This window comes from Cynocephalus volans, chromosome 3 (genome assembly GCF_027409185.1).
Source record: "Cynocephalus volans isolate mCynVol1 chromosome 3, mCynVol1.pri, whole genome shotgun sequence".
Lineage (NCBI taxonomy): Eukaryota > Metazoa > Chordata > Mammalia > Dermoptera > Cynocephalidae > Cynocephalus > Cynocephalus volans.
The window spans coordinates 123,433,104-123,451,049 of record NC_084462.1 but is presented as its reverse complement, the minus strand read 5'-3'; the positions used below and the strand labels follow the sequence as shown (position 1 = coordinate 123,451,049).

General features: G+C 37.0%; 1 pseudogene; it reads left to right on the top strand.

The window, feature by feature from the left end:
• Window positions 1–5,692: 5,692 nt before the first annotated feature.
• On the top strand, window positions 5,693–17,315 carry LOC134372740 (dnaJ homolog subfamily B member 6-like; annotated as a pseudogene).
• The last annotated feature ends 631 nt before the right edge of the window (window positions 17,316–17,946 follow it).

The window sequence follows — 17,946 nt, the reverse complement described above, 5'->3', positions numbered from 1 at the left end:
TTGTCCAAGGTAATGAAGCTAGTAAGTGTTCAGGCAGAATTTAAACACAGATGATAGGACCACTGCATGGTAAGACCTCTATCCTGCCACTCTTAAACATTACAACTGCACTGCTGTGGGGCATATAATACCGTTTTCCACTTAATTTTAGAATGTATAGATATTAAAGTTACATCCATTTTCTCCATGTACAGTATTCTTGCTATATTTTTCGAAGTTCATAAACTACCCTTGGTATATTTGTGTGTGTGTATAATCAATTCTACTGAACCACAAAGCAACAGAATGATTATGAATTTAGGTATATGAATTTATGTTTAACACAAAGTATGTGTGTGTGCGTGTGTGGGGGAGAAAACATGGCGGAAATATAAACGTACTATATAATCTGTTGTATGTATATAGTTTTATTCTAATTTTAATAAGAAAAACTATATAGTTGGCATGTGATTAGCCTACATACTCTTAGGCAAGACAACTATAAAATTAAAATTGGCACTACTTTGTAGTTGTAATTATTTCTGGAAGTTAAGAACTCTACTCACCTGTGCTGATATGGTTGGAGATTTTCAAAGGATTAAAATATATATAATTTTGGTCCTTTATAAATGTTATCTGAGCTAAATATGTGAACCCCAAAAATAGAGAACATTTTTTAAGGGTTAATCAACTTGAAGTTTTGTTAACACATTAACTAACTTAATCATGTTTTCCACTAAATTAATAAAATTAATATACTATTTTGGCATTTTGAAATCCAACGAGTCATAATTTAACAGATAAAATTTTTCAGATCTAGGTAGTTACCTAACTCCTTTCTCCAAAATAAGAAAATTAAATTCTGTTTGGACAAAGTGGATTCTTTAATAATATGGTTGACCCTTGAACAACAAGGGAGTTAAGGGTGCTTTTTGCTGAGTTGTTTTTTTTTTTTTATTTTTAAAAACATTTATTTGTACATATTTGTGGGGTACAGTGTGTTGTTTCAATACATACATATACCATACATTAATTCACTTAGGGTAGATGGCATAGTTTTGTACAACTGAATCCACCACTTACCCACCTCCTTCTTCTCCCTCCCCACAAGGCCTCTCTGGTAGCCATTATTCTACTCTCTACTTCTATGAGAATCACTTTTTTTTTTTAGATTCCACATGTGCATGAGATCATATGGTATTTGCCTTTCTGTTCTGGCTTACTTCACTTAAAATGATAGTCTCTAATTCCATTCATATTCCTGCAAATGACAGGATTTCATTTTTTTTTAATAGCTCGATACTATTCGTTTGTGCATATATACCACTGTTTTTGTATTTGTTCATTGATGGGCTTTTAGCTTGATTTAATCTCTTGACTATTGTGAATAGTGTTGCAATGAACATTGGAGTGCAGGTGTTTCTTCAAATATTGATTTTATTTCCTTAGGGTACATACCCAGTAGTGGGATTGCTGGATCACAAGGTAGTTCAATTTTTAATTCTCTGGGAAACCTCCATACTGTTTTCCACAATGGTTGGACCAATTTACATTCCCATCAACAACGCAGAAGAGTTCCTTTTTCTCTGCACCCTTGTCTGCATTTATTTTCTGTCTTGTTGATAATAGCCATTTTAACTAGAATGAGATATATCATTGTGGTTTTAATTTGCATTTCCCTGAATGAGTAGTGAGGTTGAGCATTTTTTCATTTGCCTGTTGGCCATTTGTATGTATTCTTTTGAGAAATGTCTATTCAGGTCCTTTGCCCATTTTTTAACTGTGTTATTTGGGATTTTTTGCTGTAAGAGTTGTTGGAGTTCCTCATATTTCTGGATATTGTCCCCTTCTCTGATGCATAGTTTGCAAACACTTTCTCCCCTTCTGTAGATTGTCTCCTCACTTTGTTAATTGTGTCCTGTTTTGTACAGAAGCTTTTTAGTTTAACATAATCTTATTTGTCTATTTTTCTTTAGTTGCCTGTGCCTTTGTACTCTTGTTCAAAAAAGTATTGCCCATTCCCATTTTGTGTAGAATTTCACCTATGTTTTCTACTAGTAGTTTCATAGTTTCAGGTCTTAAATTAAGGTATTTGATCCATTTTGAGTTGCTTTTTTTGAATGGTGAGAGATAAGGGGCTAGTCTGAATCTTCTGCATATGGATTTCCAGCACCATTTTTTGAAGGGGCTGTCCTTTTTCCATTCTATATTTTTGGCATCTTTGTCAAAAATCAGTTGGCTATAAGCATATGAATTTATTTTGGGGCTCTCTATTCTGTTCCATTGGTCAGTTTGTCTATTTTTATTCCATGTCATGCTGTTTTGGTTACTTTAGATTTATCGTATATTTTGAAGTCAGGAAGTGTGACGCCTCCAATTTTTTCTTTTTCCATCTCCTACTTTTCAGTCGATGTGTGTCCTTACAGGTGAAGTGAGTTTCTTGTAGGCAGCATATTGTTGGTCTTTGTTTTATAATCCATTGAGCCAATCTGCATGTTTTAATTGGGGAATTTAATCCATTAACATTTAGAGTTATTATTGATATATAGGGATCTTCTTACTGCCAATTTTGTTACATTTTTCTGGTTGATTTGTATACTCTTTTCCTTTTCTCCAGTCTTACTGTCTTATTCTGTGATTCAGTGGTTTTCTCTAGTAGTTTATTTTGATTTCTTACTATTTATTTTTAGTACATAATATTTTTGTGTTATGTTTGCCATAAGGCTTACAAAAAACATGTCATTGTTAAAATGTTTTTTTAAACTAATAACAATTTAACATTGATCACTAAGAAATTCCACATTTTGACCTTATTCTTCCTCCCCCACCCCCTTTTTGACATTTTGTTGTTTCAGGTTACATCTTTTAATATTGTCTATCTCTTATATGGTTGAGTTTGTCATTATCTTGTTGAGTTTGTCCTTTAAGTCTTCGTTGTAAGAATATAAGTGGTTTATTCAACATCCTTACAATATTGGAGATTCTGAGATTGTCTGTGTACTTTACTAGTCAGTTTTGTACCTTCAAATGTTTTCTTCTAACACTTAGCCTCATATTCTTTCAGCTTGAAGAACTCCCTTTAGCATTTCTTCAAGCTGGTAAGTCTAGTGGTGATGACTTCCCTTAGCTTTTGTTTATCTGGGAAAGACTTTATTTATCCTTCAAATTGGAAGATTAATTTTTCTGGTCACAGAATTCTTGGTTGGCAGTCTTTTTCCTTTGGTACTTCGAATGTATCACCCCACCCTCTCCTATCCTGTAGAGCTTCTACTGACAAGTCCACTGAGATCCCTACTGGGGCTCTGCTGAATATTATGTTTCTCTTGCTGCTTTCAGTATTCTTTGTCTTTGGTTTTTAGTAATTTAATTATGCCTTGGGTGTTCCTCTTTGGATTTAACTTGGTGGTCTCTGAGCTTCCTGTCTCTGGATACTGTCATCAGTCTCCATACATGGGAAATTTTCAGCCATTATTTCTTTAAATATGCTTTCTATGTCTCTTCCTTTTCTCTCTCCTTCAGGTACACCAATTACGCAGAGGTTATTTCACTTCAAGGAGTCCCATAATCTCTCAATTGTTTCATTTTTTCTTATTCTTTTTTCTTTTTGCTCCTCTGATTGGATAACTTAGTATGTTCTGTCTTTGAGCTCACTGATTCTTTCCTCTGTTTGATCAAGTCTGCTGTTGGAGCTTTCTATCAAGTTTTTCAATTCAGATAATGTATTCTTTATTTCTAGCATAACTATTTGGTTTTTCAAAATTGATTCTATGTCTGTGTCAATTCTCCTGTTCTGCTCCTGACTTGATTTCCAGATATAATTCAATTTTCTATCTGCATTTTCTTTTGACTTTCTGAACATCTTTAAGATAATTATTCTGAATTCTCTGTCAGACATTTTAAAAATTTTCTGTTTTTCTGGGTCCATTTCTGGTGCTTTGTTGGTTTCCCTTGGTGGTGTCATATTTCTCTGTTGTTTTCAATCTTTGTGTCTTTACATTGACGCCTGAGCATTTGAGGAGATAGATACCTCTTCCAGGTTTTATAGATTTTCTTTGGTGGTGTTAGACCTTTCCTGCTCAGTGTCAGAACTTTGTCTCTGGGCTGTGTTTTTTTTCCCATTCTGTGTTAGATTAATAGCAACCACCACCACCTTAACACTACAATGGAACTAATTTGCTTTTCTATGGTTAATTCCTGAACTGGGGGAAACTTCCTGTGTGGACTGGAACTTGAACTTTGTGCTTGAGCTACATTGCTGTCTTACTGTTGTTTCTTAGACTAGGAAACATTTTTTGTGTTGACCAGATTTTAAATGTCAGCATTTTAGTCTCTTCCAGGACATGTGGGGTCACCATAAATGCCACTGGGCTATGTGGAAGGTCTGGCCCAGGATTGAGTGTTTCCTGCAATCTGTGCTCTCTTTAGTTCTATTGCACTCACTGGTCTCTACTATGTGGCACCTATGCAGATCAGAAAGCACCTCAGCTCCGCGTGCACCCCCGGTGGATCAGCAGCCTCCCCCAGCAGTGCAAACATTTCTCATGGGGCAGGCCCCACATGAGTCCCCTGCAAAGACTCACCAACCCCTGGGTGACTTCTTCCTCCAGTCAGCTGTGGGCATTCCCTCCTCTGCAGGCAAAGGGGAAGCTTGCAAACAGCTTTGCTGGCCTGAGAAATGGAATGATGCACTCTGAAAGTTATTTTTTTTTTTTTTTTGCCAGCAGTCCACCATCTTGGTGACATCCCCTGTTGTTTGTTTAAGGGAACTTCTCTTTTAGAAGCACAGTCTGGGTTTCAGCTCAGGTACACTACCATTTCTGTCTGTAGCAGAGGAATATTAATAGCTGTCCCACCTAATCATTGGGTTGATGTGAAGCCTCTACACTAGGTGTGAAAGCTTTTGAAAGCTAATGCATAATGCCTTGTACAAATTCACCATGTGACTAAATACTATCTTATCTGAAATTAAAGAACCAAAACTAGTTTTGTAGTTGAGACATACAGTAAGCAATCATCATAATTTCCATATGTCCAAGCTCTGCTGTACCTGAATATTTTGGAACATATAGGTCATATTTAGCATCAACGGAGAAATATTAATATTGCCACTAGAAATGTTTTGGCATACAGGAACATTCTAGACAGAATGTTTAAATACTTTAAGGTTTGTTTTCAAATTTTAAAATATTTCAGGTTTTCTCAAATGCTGTTTTAAATGGTTTGAACTAGCTGAAAGTGATCTAGGATGGATTTCCTAATAAAAGAAAACTCCCATTTCTAGCAAATCCTTATTTTTGAGGGATGATAGATACCATTCATGCAAGATTTCCTAAGTCGTATTCTCTTTCAAAGGAACCTGATAGAGGCATTATCTCTGTATGTAGCCAAATTATGCTGCCTGTTTGGAATATATACCTAGAGCACAACCTACTAAGAAACAGATGAATTCAAAGGTCTCCTAAAACAAGGGGGCAGCACGTCACTCAAGAAAGCTACAAAATAAATAAATAAATAAATAAAATACAAGAAAAAGAAAAAGAAAGCAAGCTACAGAAATAGGCAGAGAGTAAAACATGGTTTGAGACAGACTGATGCTTAATCTCTTTGATAAGATTTCTCTTACTAGAACAATGCCAGAAAAATTAATAAATCTAAGCAATAAGGTTTTCTCTCACTCTGAGATTAATCCCCTTAATTAAAATACATTTGGCCCATGGAGGAGGAAACCACACCAGAGGATGTTCAGCTTGGAAGAGGCATCAAGAGGCTTAAATTTATTAGCAAGGAATGGTATGGTTTTCAGTCATTTCATGGATGCATTTTTTTTTACCCTCCCAGATATATCACAAAGTATTCTAAATTGAGAATTGTGAATGATTTCCACACATACTTGATGTAATCCATGGCAGCTTTCACAACTTCTCTACCTACATTCACTCCCTAGGTAATTTCGTCCACTCCCATGTAGGCTGACAACTCCCAGATTTGTTTCCCTGGCCCTAATGTAACACTCTGCAAACTCCAGACTCACAGAGCCAACTTCCTTCTTGATGTCTCCACTTGGATGTTTAAATAGGCATTTCCAATGTAACACGGCAGTTCAGAATTCTTGATTTCCACCCCCTCCAAAACTTATATCCTTCCCAGTTGTTCCCATTTTCATAAATGGCATCATTATTTACCCAGTTGCTCAAATCAACTGAGAGTCACCTTTGATCTCTCTTTCTCTCACCCTCTACATCTAATCCATCAGCAAGTTCCTGGAGGTAACTTTAAAATATATCCCAAAGCCATCCAATTCTCCGTCGCTTCTGGCCACCATTATCTCTGAGCTCTACTATTTTCACTAGTCTCTTAATTTATTTACTTGCTTCCACTTTTTCTCCCCTCCAGTCCATTCTCCACACACAAATAAAAGTGGTTTTCATTTTATATATTAAGTCAGGTCATATAAAAGTTTTCCACCAGCTTCCCATTGTGCTTAGAAACCCTAACTCCCTGTCGTGGCCCTCAACGCCGGCCTGACCTGGTGCTGCCTGCTTCTCCACCTGATCTCACACCCTTGTCACTACACTCTCCCACGCTGGCTGCATGTCTTTTCCTCAAAAGGAAAGCTCATTTCCTTCTCCAGAGCCGTATTTTCATCAATTGTCTCCTCTTTTCAGGAATGCTATTTTCCCCATATTCACATTTTTTTCATTAATCACAACTCAGCTCAAATTTTACCTCCTCAAAGCAGCTTTCCTTGAACATTTCTTATTACCTGTTTAATTTTCTTAAAAGTGCACTATCTGCAATTGCTTTTTATTTTAATTTATCGATATGCAATGTAGTTGATTTTCATGTCCCTTTACCAATTCCTCCTTCCCCCTCCCCCATCAACATCATATCTGTTCACTTAACAAGTTCAAGGAATTGTTGTGATTGTTGTTTCTTCTTCCCCCTCGCCCTGTTTGTTTGTATATTTATTTTTTATTTTTTATTTTTTTTAGCTCCCACAAATAAGTGAGAACATGTGGTATTTCTCTTTCTGTGCCTGGCTTATTTCACTTAATATAATTTCCTCTAAGTCCATCCATGTTGCTGTGAGTGGGAGTGTTTCATTTCCTTTTATAGCAGAGTAATATTCCATTGTGTAGACATATCACATTTTCCTTATCCACTCATCTGATGGTGGGCATTTAGGGGTTCCAGCTCTTGGCTATTGTAAATAGTGCTACAATTAAACATGCGAGTACTGGTATCCCTTTGACATGATGATTTCCATTCCTCTGGGTATATTCCCAGCAGTGGAATAGCTGGGTCATATGGTAGATCTATCTGTAACTGTTTGAGGAACCTCCATACCATTTTCCCTAAATGCTGCACCATTTTGCAGCCACACTAACAGTGTATGAGAGTTCCTTTTTCTCTGCAACATTGCCAGCATTTATCATTCTCAATCTTTTGAATATTAGCCATCCGAACTGCTGTTTTTTACATTTTCTTTGTTGTAGTTTGTCTCCCCCCTATTTGACAGAATATAAGCTCCCATGGGAGCAGACCTTGTCTGTCTTGTTCACAACTGTCTCCTGTGCATTTAGAACAATGCCAAGCACATAGTAAACTCTCAATATACGTTTGTAGAATGAATGACATATTAACATTTGGTTCAGGATTAAGATCACTATATCTAGAAAACATTCTTAAAAGGAAAAACATGGAATTTGAACTTAATAGGATGAGAAAAGAGATAAGAAAATGGTTTTAAATTTCAAATTTGAAATTACAGTCACAAAGCAGCAAAATAAGACATAAACTGCTGCCTCTTTAAAAAGAAAAGAAATATTGAACATAAAAAAAACATGAGATTGTTTGGGTAGATATCAATGGATACTCTAGGTGAGTACGCCTCACTTTATCAAGAGCTTTGTACATTGACCAAAGTTAAATTCCACTTTCTTATAAAACAATTGTTTCTTGATAAGATACCAAATGATTAGCAGATGGGCTTGGCATTACGGTCCTATGTTTCTAGTCATTATGATTTACAGATAATAGTCATATGACCCTTTTCTTTTTAATATGTACCATTCTGTTTGGGAATCTTGTCTGTGCCCATAGAAGAAATGTATGAAACAAAAGTTCTATCGCTTCTTTAAAAAAACCAAAAACCAAAAAACTTTGGCCATAGCAGATATATGTCCACAATGCTGTTCAATTAGTAAAGAGGGTCCAATTCTTATCTAGTTATTGAAACTAATTATAAATAACAAACAGTATTTTAAATAATAAAGTAAGAAGCAGTTTTATCACTAAACATCCTTCATGAGACTGGAAAAACTAATTATTTTACTAAGTACTTATTTCGCCTTTGGCTTAAAATGGTAAGCTCTCTTGTTATGTTTCACTTAATAATTAAGATCTAAAATTGACCATGCTTCTCTGTTTTCATAAGTTATTTATTAAACCTAATTATAAATGAACTTTTAAAATGCTAGAGCTCTCTCATTTTATGTTTGAAATATTTAATTTTTAAAAACATTAAATCAACCCAAGCATAAAATGACAGTAATTTATCATGTTAGACTTATTTAATTTCAATATTGAAAAATCTTTTAGAAGTAAGCTTGTCTAATTCCCTCGTTTCATAGATAAATTTAAATCCACTTAATTTTTCACTATTTCTTACTTTTTTGTTTCAGGTTACAACCAAAAAGCCATGTAATAAAAATAACAATATGCCACTTTAAAAAGCCTACCAGAGGCTATGAATTTTTTCTCTGAGCAGGATTTGTAATTTCAGGAGCTTATGAAAGAAGATAAACTTTCATCAGTTATGTAATTTTGTTCAGTGATGCGATAACAAAATATTAATTGTTCAGGTTGTTTCTCTGAACTATTCATCTCTTAACTGGATCCACCATTTTAATAATGCTCTCATTTTACAGTTTCTAAAAGCCTTACAATTTCAGGCCGAATTTAACATGGCTCAAACTCTATCCGAGATAAATAATGAATAAAGTCTAAATTAATGATGCCACCGTTTTCAGCAATACCACAAAAAATACCAGAAATGCAACTTTAGTGAGCAGAGCAAGTTGTTACATCTAGCTAGCCAATTCTTGAGAACTCAAGTGTCAGCCTTCTTCAATTCAGAAAACAGAGGCCTCTTAAGTTTAGATTGGGAACAAATGCTGCCCCCCTGTTAACAAGCCCGTGGTAGAAAGAATATTTATTTCCTGGTTATACATTTTCTTTACCTCATACCAAACCAAGTCTGATTTCCTTTGCCACATCCAGACCTTCGTCAACTCAGAATTGAAAATAAAGAGGATTCAGTTCAGACTGTGCAAGTTTTAGAGTACGTCCTTATGAGCCACAGTTTTAGTTCTAAAAACCAAATTAAAAAGACCTCTTTCCTAAGGCTATATCTAAAATGAGAATTAAAAATGCCAGCCTTAACTCTTTCACAGGATTGTTTTGAAAAATATCAAGTATTACATGCAAAATTTAGTTTGTCCTACTATTATTAACATCCAGAGAGTTGGAGTTTGGAAATAATCCCAGAAGTTACTTACTGGTGCATCCTCCCAGTGCACAAGCATCTTCTCTCAGACCCTGTCAAATAGCTGCCCAGTTTCCATGTGAACACGTGCTTGAGCGGGAGAGGACAGCCTCCTCCGGCTGCTTGTTCGGATGTTGGACAAATCCTCTTGGGATGAGCATTCACTGGCCTCAGTTAAGCCAGAGATACTCAGAACTGAGTCATTTTTCAGACCCCTCTCCCAACCCACCATTCTCTGATGTTTTTCCTTTTGAAAAAAAGACATTTCCTTTATCCAGATAAAGATAAATCTAATCCTGTTTGTTTTCAATAATATTTTACCACTCGTTGAGTATTTACCACGTGTTAGCATCTGTACATACACCATTTTGGACCTTTATCATTATTGACGAGAAGGCTGTTATCAGTTTGCTATTTATGGGTAGTTTGTCTTTCTCACTGGTTGCTCTTAAACTTTTATTTCCTTAGTATTCTGTAGGTTCCCAATGGTATGTCTAGATGTAGATATACTTTCATTAATTTGCATTGGACTCAGAGTACTTCTGCAATCTGAGAAATTGTCTTTCATCAGCCTGGGAAATTCTCGGCTACTGTTTCTCTAAATGCCACCTCTCTTCCAGTCTCTCCCTCTGGAACTCCTGCGAGGCTCCTACTGGATTTCTCATTCTGTCTCCATGTCCCTTAACCTCTTTCATAATTTCCACCTCTTTATCTTTGCACTACATTCTCGTAATTTCCTCACATCTGTTTCAGTTCACAGATGCTCTCTTCAGCTAGGTCCAATCTGCTGTTTAACTCACCTCTTGAGTTTTTGTTGTTGTTATGACTGTTTTCTCATTTCTACACATTCTATTTGATTCATATTAACTATGCCTCAGACTTTGTCATAGTGTCCTGTTCTTTCTCTGTGACTTTTACTCTTTTATCTCTCAAATTATTTTACAATATACTCTATAATCTCATTCAGAGTGTTCTTTTAACTCAATTACTTGGGTTGCTAATTTTTCTGTCTGTTGTGTCCACTGGTTTTCTCTTAGTGGCACACTTACTTTTTATTGTGACCTCAATGGCAGTAGAAATTGTTTTTCTATGGACATGCTACAAGTCACAGCTAGTGGAAGTATTACTACAGCACAGCTTCTGCCAAGTGCTCCAGAGATCTTATGTTCAGGTTTTTGCACTTCTTTAAGAGTCCTAGCTTTGTGCAAGAGTCTCTATATCCACTTGTACATTTAAAACACCTCAGGACTTATATCTGGTCCATTGCATCAGTGAAGGCTTTTTGCAGGTTTTAATATCTTTTTTGTTTCTGGCACCAGGGATATTTTCCCTTTCTACACTCTTAGAGTCCTCTTCTCAACTAAACATACCTTCAAATTATTTAAAATTTACTAAGCTCATATAACCTGCAGGCACATTTAATATATGGCATCCAGAATAGAACAGTTTTCAAAAAACGGCTACTTACTCTAATTTGGACACTAAATCCTTAATCTGTTCTAGCTGCCACATCATACTGTTGACTCATATTAGGCCCTACTCACTTAAAACTCATAGATCCTTGATATGGGAACTACTACTAAAACAATTTTTTAATTGAAAAATGAGACTTCATATTTATCTGCATTGATTTCTTTTTTACATTTTCACACAAAACTGAGTCAGTACTACTCAGCAGGTTGGAAACTTTAAAACACACACACACACACACGGCTTTTTGGGAAAAGAGGGATAAGATTATTTCTATGCATAATGTGTGTAATGAACCCTATTATTTCTTCCTGTGCAGCACCCCATTCTTATAACAGAACCCCTCTACTTATGGGAAATTTATTCCACGTAATTCGGATAGAGATTACCCTGCACAGGAACAGGGGATTGGTTCTGAGACAGGCATTTACCCCAAGTTATAAGACTAAGAGCCATCCCTAGGATTCTTGCTGAAACTTTCCCCCCAAAAGGCTCTCTCTCTTATGAAATTGTAAACACTAAATACCATGTAAGCCTGGAGATGCTGCAACTACACAGAAAGAAAATGTGTCTGAGAATAAAACTGATAGAGAAAAGCAGAGCCAAGATACTAGAAAAGACCCTGTCTTGATACCGTAATTTACTGTAACTGCAAAACCTCTGAAATTCTCATTACACAAACCAATATTATTCCATTTACGTTTCTCAAACTGGTTTGAGTTCCATCTGTCTTTTAAGCAAAATCTTAACACAAAGTAAAGTAAGCTTAACTGCTCCTTATAGAAAGTTATCAGAGAGCTCTTATATTCCACAAAAAAAAAAAAAAAAAAAACCACCGTCTCTTTTGTAGCACTCATATCAAATTTTGTGAAAGTACCTGCTACTTTGAAAAGACAAGAGGCTTAGTTTGCAAAGGCTTTAAGACTAGATGCTTTTCTAAATAGACTCATGGTGAATCTTGAAACACATCTGCAGAAACAAATTAAAAATCACCAACTATGTTCACAAAATAATTTTATAGCATTTGAAAAAAAAATGTCTATTCTTTTCTCAACCAACCTGGTTCCAAATAATGTGATTTTCTCCTTTTCTCTTCACTACTCTCTTCCCCTTCCCCAAATCCCGGCCCCAGTTCATGGAAAGATTCATATTATCTTCCAACTCTATTTTTCCACTAGCTTTTTGAAATGCAGTCATATATTTCTAAAAATTATTCTAAATCCAATGGGAAAAAGTATATGCACTAAGATATACACCACCATATATAATTCTTTTAAAATTATTTTTAAAAATAAAGCAGCCAAAGTGTTCACCAAGAATGGAATAGTCAAGTAAACTATATTCACAGCATAAAACGTTTTACAACCATTTAAAATGAAGTTTACAAGGACTACGTAACATAAAAATGATTTATATTAGGTTAAGTTTAAGAAAAGAATATAAAATTAAAGACACATAATTACAACAGTGTGAAAGACATCTGAAGGATAAAGGCTTGAAGGAAATACAATATAAATGTGAAAGGCAATTTTGTTTTGGTAATGGCCCTGGATGATTGTTTTTCTTCTAATTTTGGCAATCTTCTAACTTTTCTTGAAGGACCATGTATTGCTTTTCTATTTAAAAAATTAAGATCAAAGCAGAGGGAGAAGTTGTCCAAGTAGAACCCAGAATCATTCTTTCTTGAAATATCCAAGTCTATTGCATATCAGTCTGAAATAATGCTCCGTTTAATATATTGATCTTTGACCTATCCCTTTAGCTATCACTTCAGATGGTGGTAACAACAACCATCATAAAAAACAAGCTTCAAGACAGCAGCCTAAGCACATGCATTTATCACCTGTCCCTACTGAGAACCCACTGAAATAAACACAAAGAAGAGCCAAGAGAAATAAACCCCATGACGGTAAAAAGAATAAAGGAGATCATCAACAAAAGAAAGGTTTCAAAATTTCCTGCAGGATAGGAGAAAATGGGATTAAGTCAAAGGATAAAATAGGTAGAGAGAGCCACAGCCTAGAATCTGTTACTGGGGCCTGGGAAGCCAATCTGCCTGATAGAACCTGAGCTGTCCACCTTATACTGTATACAGAACTGAGAATAAGTGTGAAAATAGATTAGTTGAAGATCTGTATATAAAATAAGTAATAGATGATATCACCCTCCCCCTCCCACAAGCCCAAGCACAAGGCAGTGAGCCAGGATTTCCCTCCAGCTAAAATACTGGATGGATAATCACTCATGCTAAGGCAAAACCTATCAGTCACAGATTCCCTTCCCCCGACCCCACCTCCACGCAAAGATCTCCCACTCTTTTTTTTTTTCCATATTTTATTATTTTTTTACATTCTACAATGTTGTTGTAGAGCAGTTGGGAGGGAGGGGGAAAGGGGAAAGGGGAAGGAAATGGGATGGAAGAAGGAGGAAGGAGGAGGGGTGGGATTGAGGCCTGTGGCACCCACCTCATTCCCACAGGGGAGAACGGTGGGCTTCCAGTGGTGGCCTGGTCATTGCCGGGCTGGGTGCAGATGTCAAGAGGGTGTGGCAATAGCCCTCGCCCCCCCACTACTACCCAAGCCCAAGAACTCAGGGCCCTTCTTGCTGGTCAGCACTGGGCTAGTTGAGTGTGGGGGGGGCATGGCCGAGAACCTCAGCCCCCCACCACCCCGTCTCGGGAGAGCCGGGTGTGCCTCCTGTAGCTGCTCAGTGTCATCACTGGGCTGGTTGCTCGTGAGGGGGTAGGGCGTGGAGATCTCCCACTCTTAATTCTCATTTGAGAAAGAGATCTAACAAGAAAACAGTCCTTCTTACACACAAAAAAGTCAGAAATTATGTCAGATAAGCACCTTTCTTAAACATGAACAACTTTAAGTTTTAGCAGGCATGTGAGGGGAGAAAGCCCAAGATAAGCAAACAGAATTATTCACCCAGGAGAAACAGATAATTCAGAAGATGACTTTTAGAAAGCTCTAATTTAGTATAGAGAAATTCAATAAGATTAAATTATTACAAAAAGGACAGGATCTATGAAGAAACAAAGTAATTAAAATGTTCTTAAAGATTAAACATGATTGCTGAAAATAAAATTTTCAAGAGAAGAATTGGAATATATAGTTACAGAGAATTTTCCAGAACAAAAGAAAAAGAGCTGAAAAATATAAGAATAAGTAGAAAAAGAATTTACCAAAGATAAAAAAGATTTCCCAGAGATTCAGGACATCAGTCTAAAACAATGTGGCAGCCAGAGAGCACTAATCAAACTTCCTTGAAGAGAAAGCCCGTTAGGAGGAGTATAGTTAGCTGACAGCCTCCAGCTGCTGCACCTTCAGCACTCGTGCCAGAACCAGGTTCTTCCCAGGAGCTGCTCCAAGACACAGACAGAGCACCACAGCAGGGTTACTAGAGTACCTCCATTCCTACACCATGAGTGACTAATCTAATGGGCAATCTTTGCCCTGGGAATTGCCATTGCCCCAGCTAAGACTTTCTCAGAGCTGCGCTGTAGTCTAAAACTGTTGCTGTCCAACTTCCTTCCTTCCCTTTCTCCATTCACAGATGTCAGACCTGAATCAGTCCAAAGGTCCTTTCCACCTAATTCCATAGAATCTCCCCTTAATCCTTCACAGGTATTCTTCATAAATAAATCTCTTTAATGTCTAATTTCATCTTGTAATCTGTTCCTCAAAGGATCTGGACTAACACACAATGAATGAAAGAAGTCTCACATGTAGACACATTACATTGTGATTTTCGGAACACCAAAGATAAAGAAAAAGGCTGGCTTGTTAGTTCAGCTGGTTAGAGCAGGGTGCTTGATAACACCAAGGTCCAGAGTTTGAACCGTGTACCAGCTGGCACCAAAAAATAAAAAAGAAAGAAAGAAAGAAAAAAAACTTTAAAAATTTCTATAGGAAAAAAACAGGTATACACACAAAGGGAAGAAAATCAAACTTCCTTTAGACTTCTCATTAGCAACAATGGATATTAAAAAGCAATATATTGATATTAATTAATTGATATCAAAAGAACAATATACTCAAAATTTTCACCTAGAATTTTTTTTTTTTTTTTTTTTTTTGGTCAACTGGCCTGTACAGGGTTTGAACTTTTGACTTTGGTGTTATCAGCACTATGCTCTACTGAGTGAAATAACTGGCCAGCCCCTGACTTAAAATTCTATACCTGATAAACTAATACCAAAAAAAGGGAGTGGGGTATTACATTTTCCAGATATCAAAGCATTCACAAATTTTACATTCCATACATCCCTTCTTAGAAAATTACTTGACAGTGAATTCCAGTGAAACGAAAGACTTAAATACATAAATAAATAAATAAACAAACCAACAAGTAAATAAATAAATAAAACATCAAGACAAGGGATCCATGTGGAAAAGAAGAGCAAACCCAAGAAATGAGTAAAAAGGCAAGCTCTGTTCACAAACGTAGAGAGCAACCAGTCTGATTTGCAGCAGGAGGACAAAGTCCTCCAGGACAAAAACTTTAAGCAAAAAAAAAAATTATACCCAATGGAAAAGATATGAAAGAGAATGTTTTTTAAATCAGGATATAGTAAGGATATGAAAAGAAAAAAAAAACAAAGAAATCACATTAGAAAAGAGAGATGAGGTATTGTGTACTTGGCTCAAGTATAAAGCAAACTAAAATGTGTCATTACTTTAGGCTATTATTGATAAATGGGGGAAGAAAGAGGTAAGAAAAAATTACTCATTTGACCTTGAGATTTATGAACATTCTCTTCTGAGTGACCCAGAAGTTACACTGGGATTCATACAGAAATATAAACTCAGTATACGATTTGGCCTGATAGTTGTGAGAAATGCCCTCAGCCATCCAATGCCAAAGGATGGACACAGAACACCAGGTACAGCAAAACGAGACTTTAATAATGGCCTTGCAAGTCTGGGTGTCTGTGAATGGGACAGGCACAGGGAAAGCGCTGTAGCAAGCAATTTATTCCCTAGTGTGCAAGTCTCTCCCCCCACTGCCTCACTGACTGAGTACTATGGGATGCACAATCTTCCAAAAGGATGCCTAAAATTTATTACCCCCCAGCAAGGAATTCCTTTGTCTGGGGACTCAGGACAAGCCTGCAAAAAAGGCCTGCCAAAGCCCTGTGCAGGGAGAAACACCAGGGAATGAAGAAAACAAAAGGAGCTAGCAACTAATTACCATCTCAAGGAGAGCCTTATCTGTTTAGCAACTCTCTGGGAAAATGAAGAAAACAAAAGGGGCTAGGAACTAACTACCATCTCAGTAAAACACCCTCAGGTAAGTCATTTCTGAAAATGAATCACATTTTCTTACAATAGTGAATAATATTTAAATAATTATAATGATGTAAATGCTATTTATTGATTTTCAAATTTTAGATCACCTGTGGACCACACATAGAATATAGGTTATGCTGACGGACATAATATAAATTATTAGTAAACTTGAAAATAAAAATGTGTAGCTAAGTGAAAGGGTACTGGTCAGGGCAGGGGAAGAGGGAAGGTTAAAGAGAAAGGCTAACACAGGTTTAAATATATTAAAATTACAAAGGTAGTTTTGTTGCTGGAGAAAGGAGAGGAAAGGACCCGCGAGGAGCAGCTGTCCCTGAGTCAGGGCCACCCGCCCGGCACCCTCCTTCCCGCGCGTCCTCAGACACGTTCCAACCGTCTGTGGACACATGGCAGGTTCCTGTGACGTTCTAGGCGTGCAGACAGGCCTCACCAGGCGCTGAAGTGGCACCCAGATAAAAATCCTGAGAATAAAGCAGCAGCAGTGAGAAAATTCCAGCCACGTGGCATCGATGACAAACACGGCAGAGGAGGGCTCAGCGGTGGAGGCGGGAGGTCGTCTTGACAATCCGTTCGCGTTTGGCTTCACGTTCCGGAACCCAAATGATGTCTTCAGGGAATTTTCTGGTGGAAGAGACCCGTTTTCATTTGATTTCTTTGGAGACTCATTTGAGGACTTTTTTGGGAATCGAAAGGGTCCCCTGGGAGGCACGGCGTCGTTTTTTTCCTGCCTTCAGTGGATTTTCTTCTGACACAGGCTTTACCCCACTCGGCGCAGCAGGTCACGGGGGCGTCGCTGCATTCTCTTCCACGTTGCTTGGTGGGCGTGGGATGGGCAACGTCCGATCTGTATCAACTTCCACCAAAATAGTTAATGGCAGAAAAATCACTACAGAGGGAATTGTCGAGAATGGTCAAGAAAGAGTAGAAGTTGAAGTTCAAGTTTAAGCCAGATAAAGTCGTTAACGACGAATGGTAAGGTGCACCTGCTGCGCTTGGAGAACAGGTAATTCGTCGCACGCATTTAACAGAAATGTCGCTATAACAAGCACCATTTGAGGATTAACAGGAACTTTTTTTGAAGATTTCAAACAAACTCGATTTTCAGTATAATTGCACGTGATCTAAAGTATTTACAAACAGCTCATCGGAACCCGTGTTTGTCACAGATTTTTGAGTTTATTGTTGGGACCACATAATAGGACCTTTTGTGTGTGTGTGTGTTAAAAATTGTTGTAAATCTGTGTAGGCACTTTGCTTTTTTATTAAACGTAATCCAGGGTGAGCCGTGACGTTTTAGTAGCGGTCGGACAAGACATGGACTTGCTTTTCCACTGTGTTTGAAATATGAGCCAAGTAGTGGGCCTGCTGTGAAGTTAACATTGTCAGGACGAATCTTATACAGAAATAATTTCAATTCTTTTCAATATACAGTAGTGAAAGATATTAATGCATTAATAGTAACACATTTCTGGTTTAATATAAATTAAGGATGTTATACTTGTGCATGAATGCTGGCCACTAGTTTTGACAATTGTTCAAATATGTAATGTTAAGCTTAGGTTAGAAAAGTAAAGCTGGTAAACTAAGTCTTTGTCATTAGCTTAAAAAAAAAAGATAATAAATGCGAATGTGGTGCAA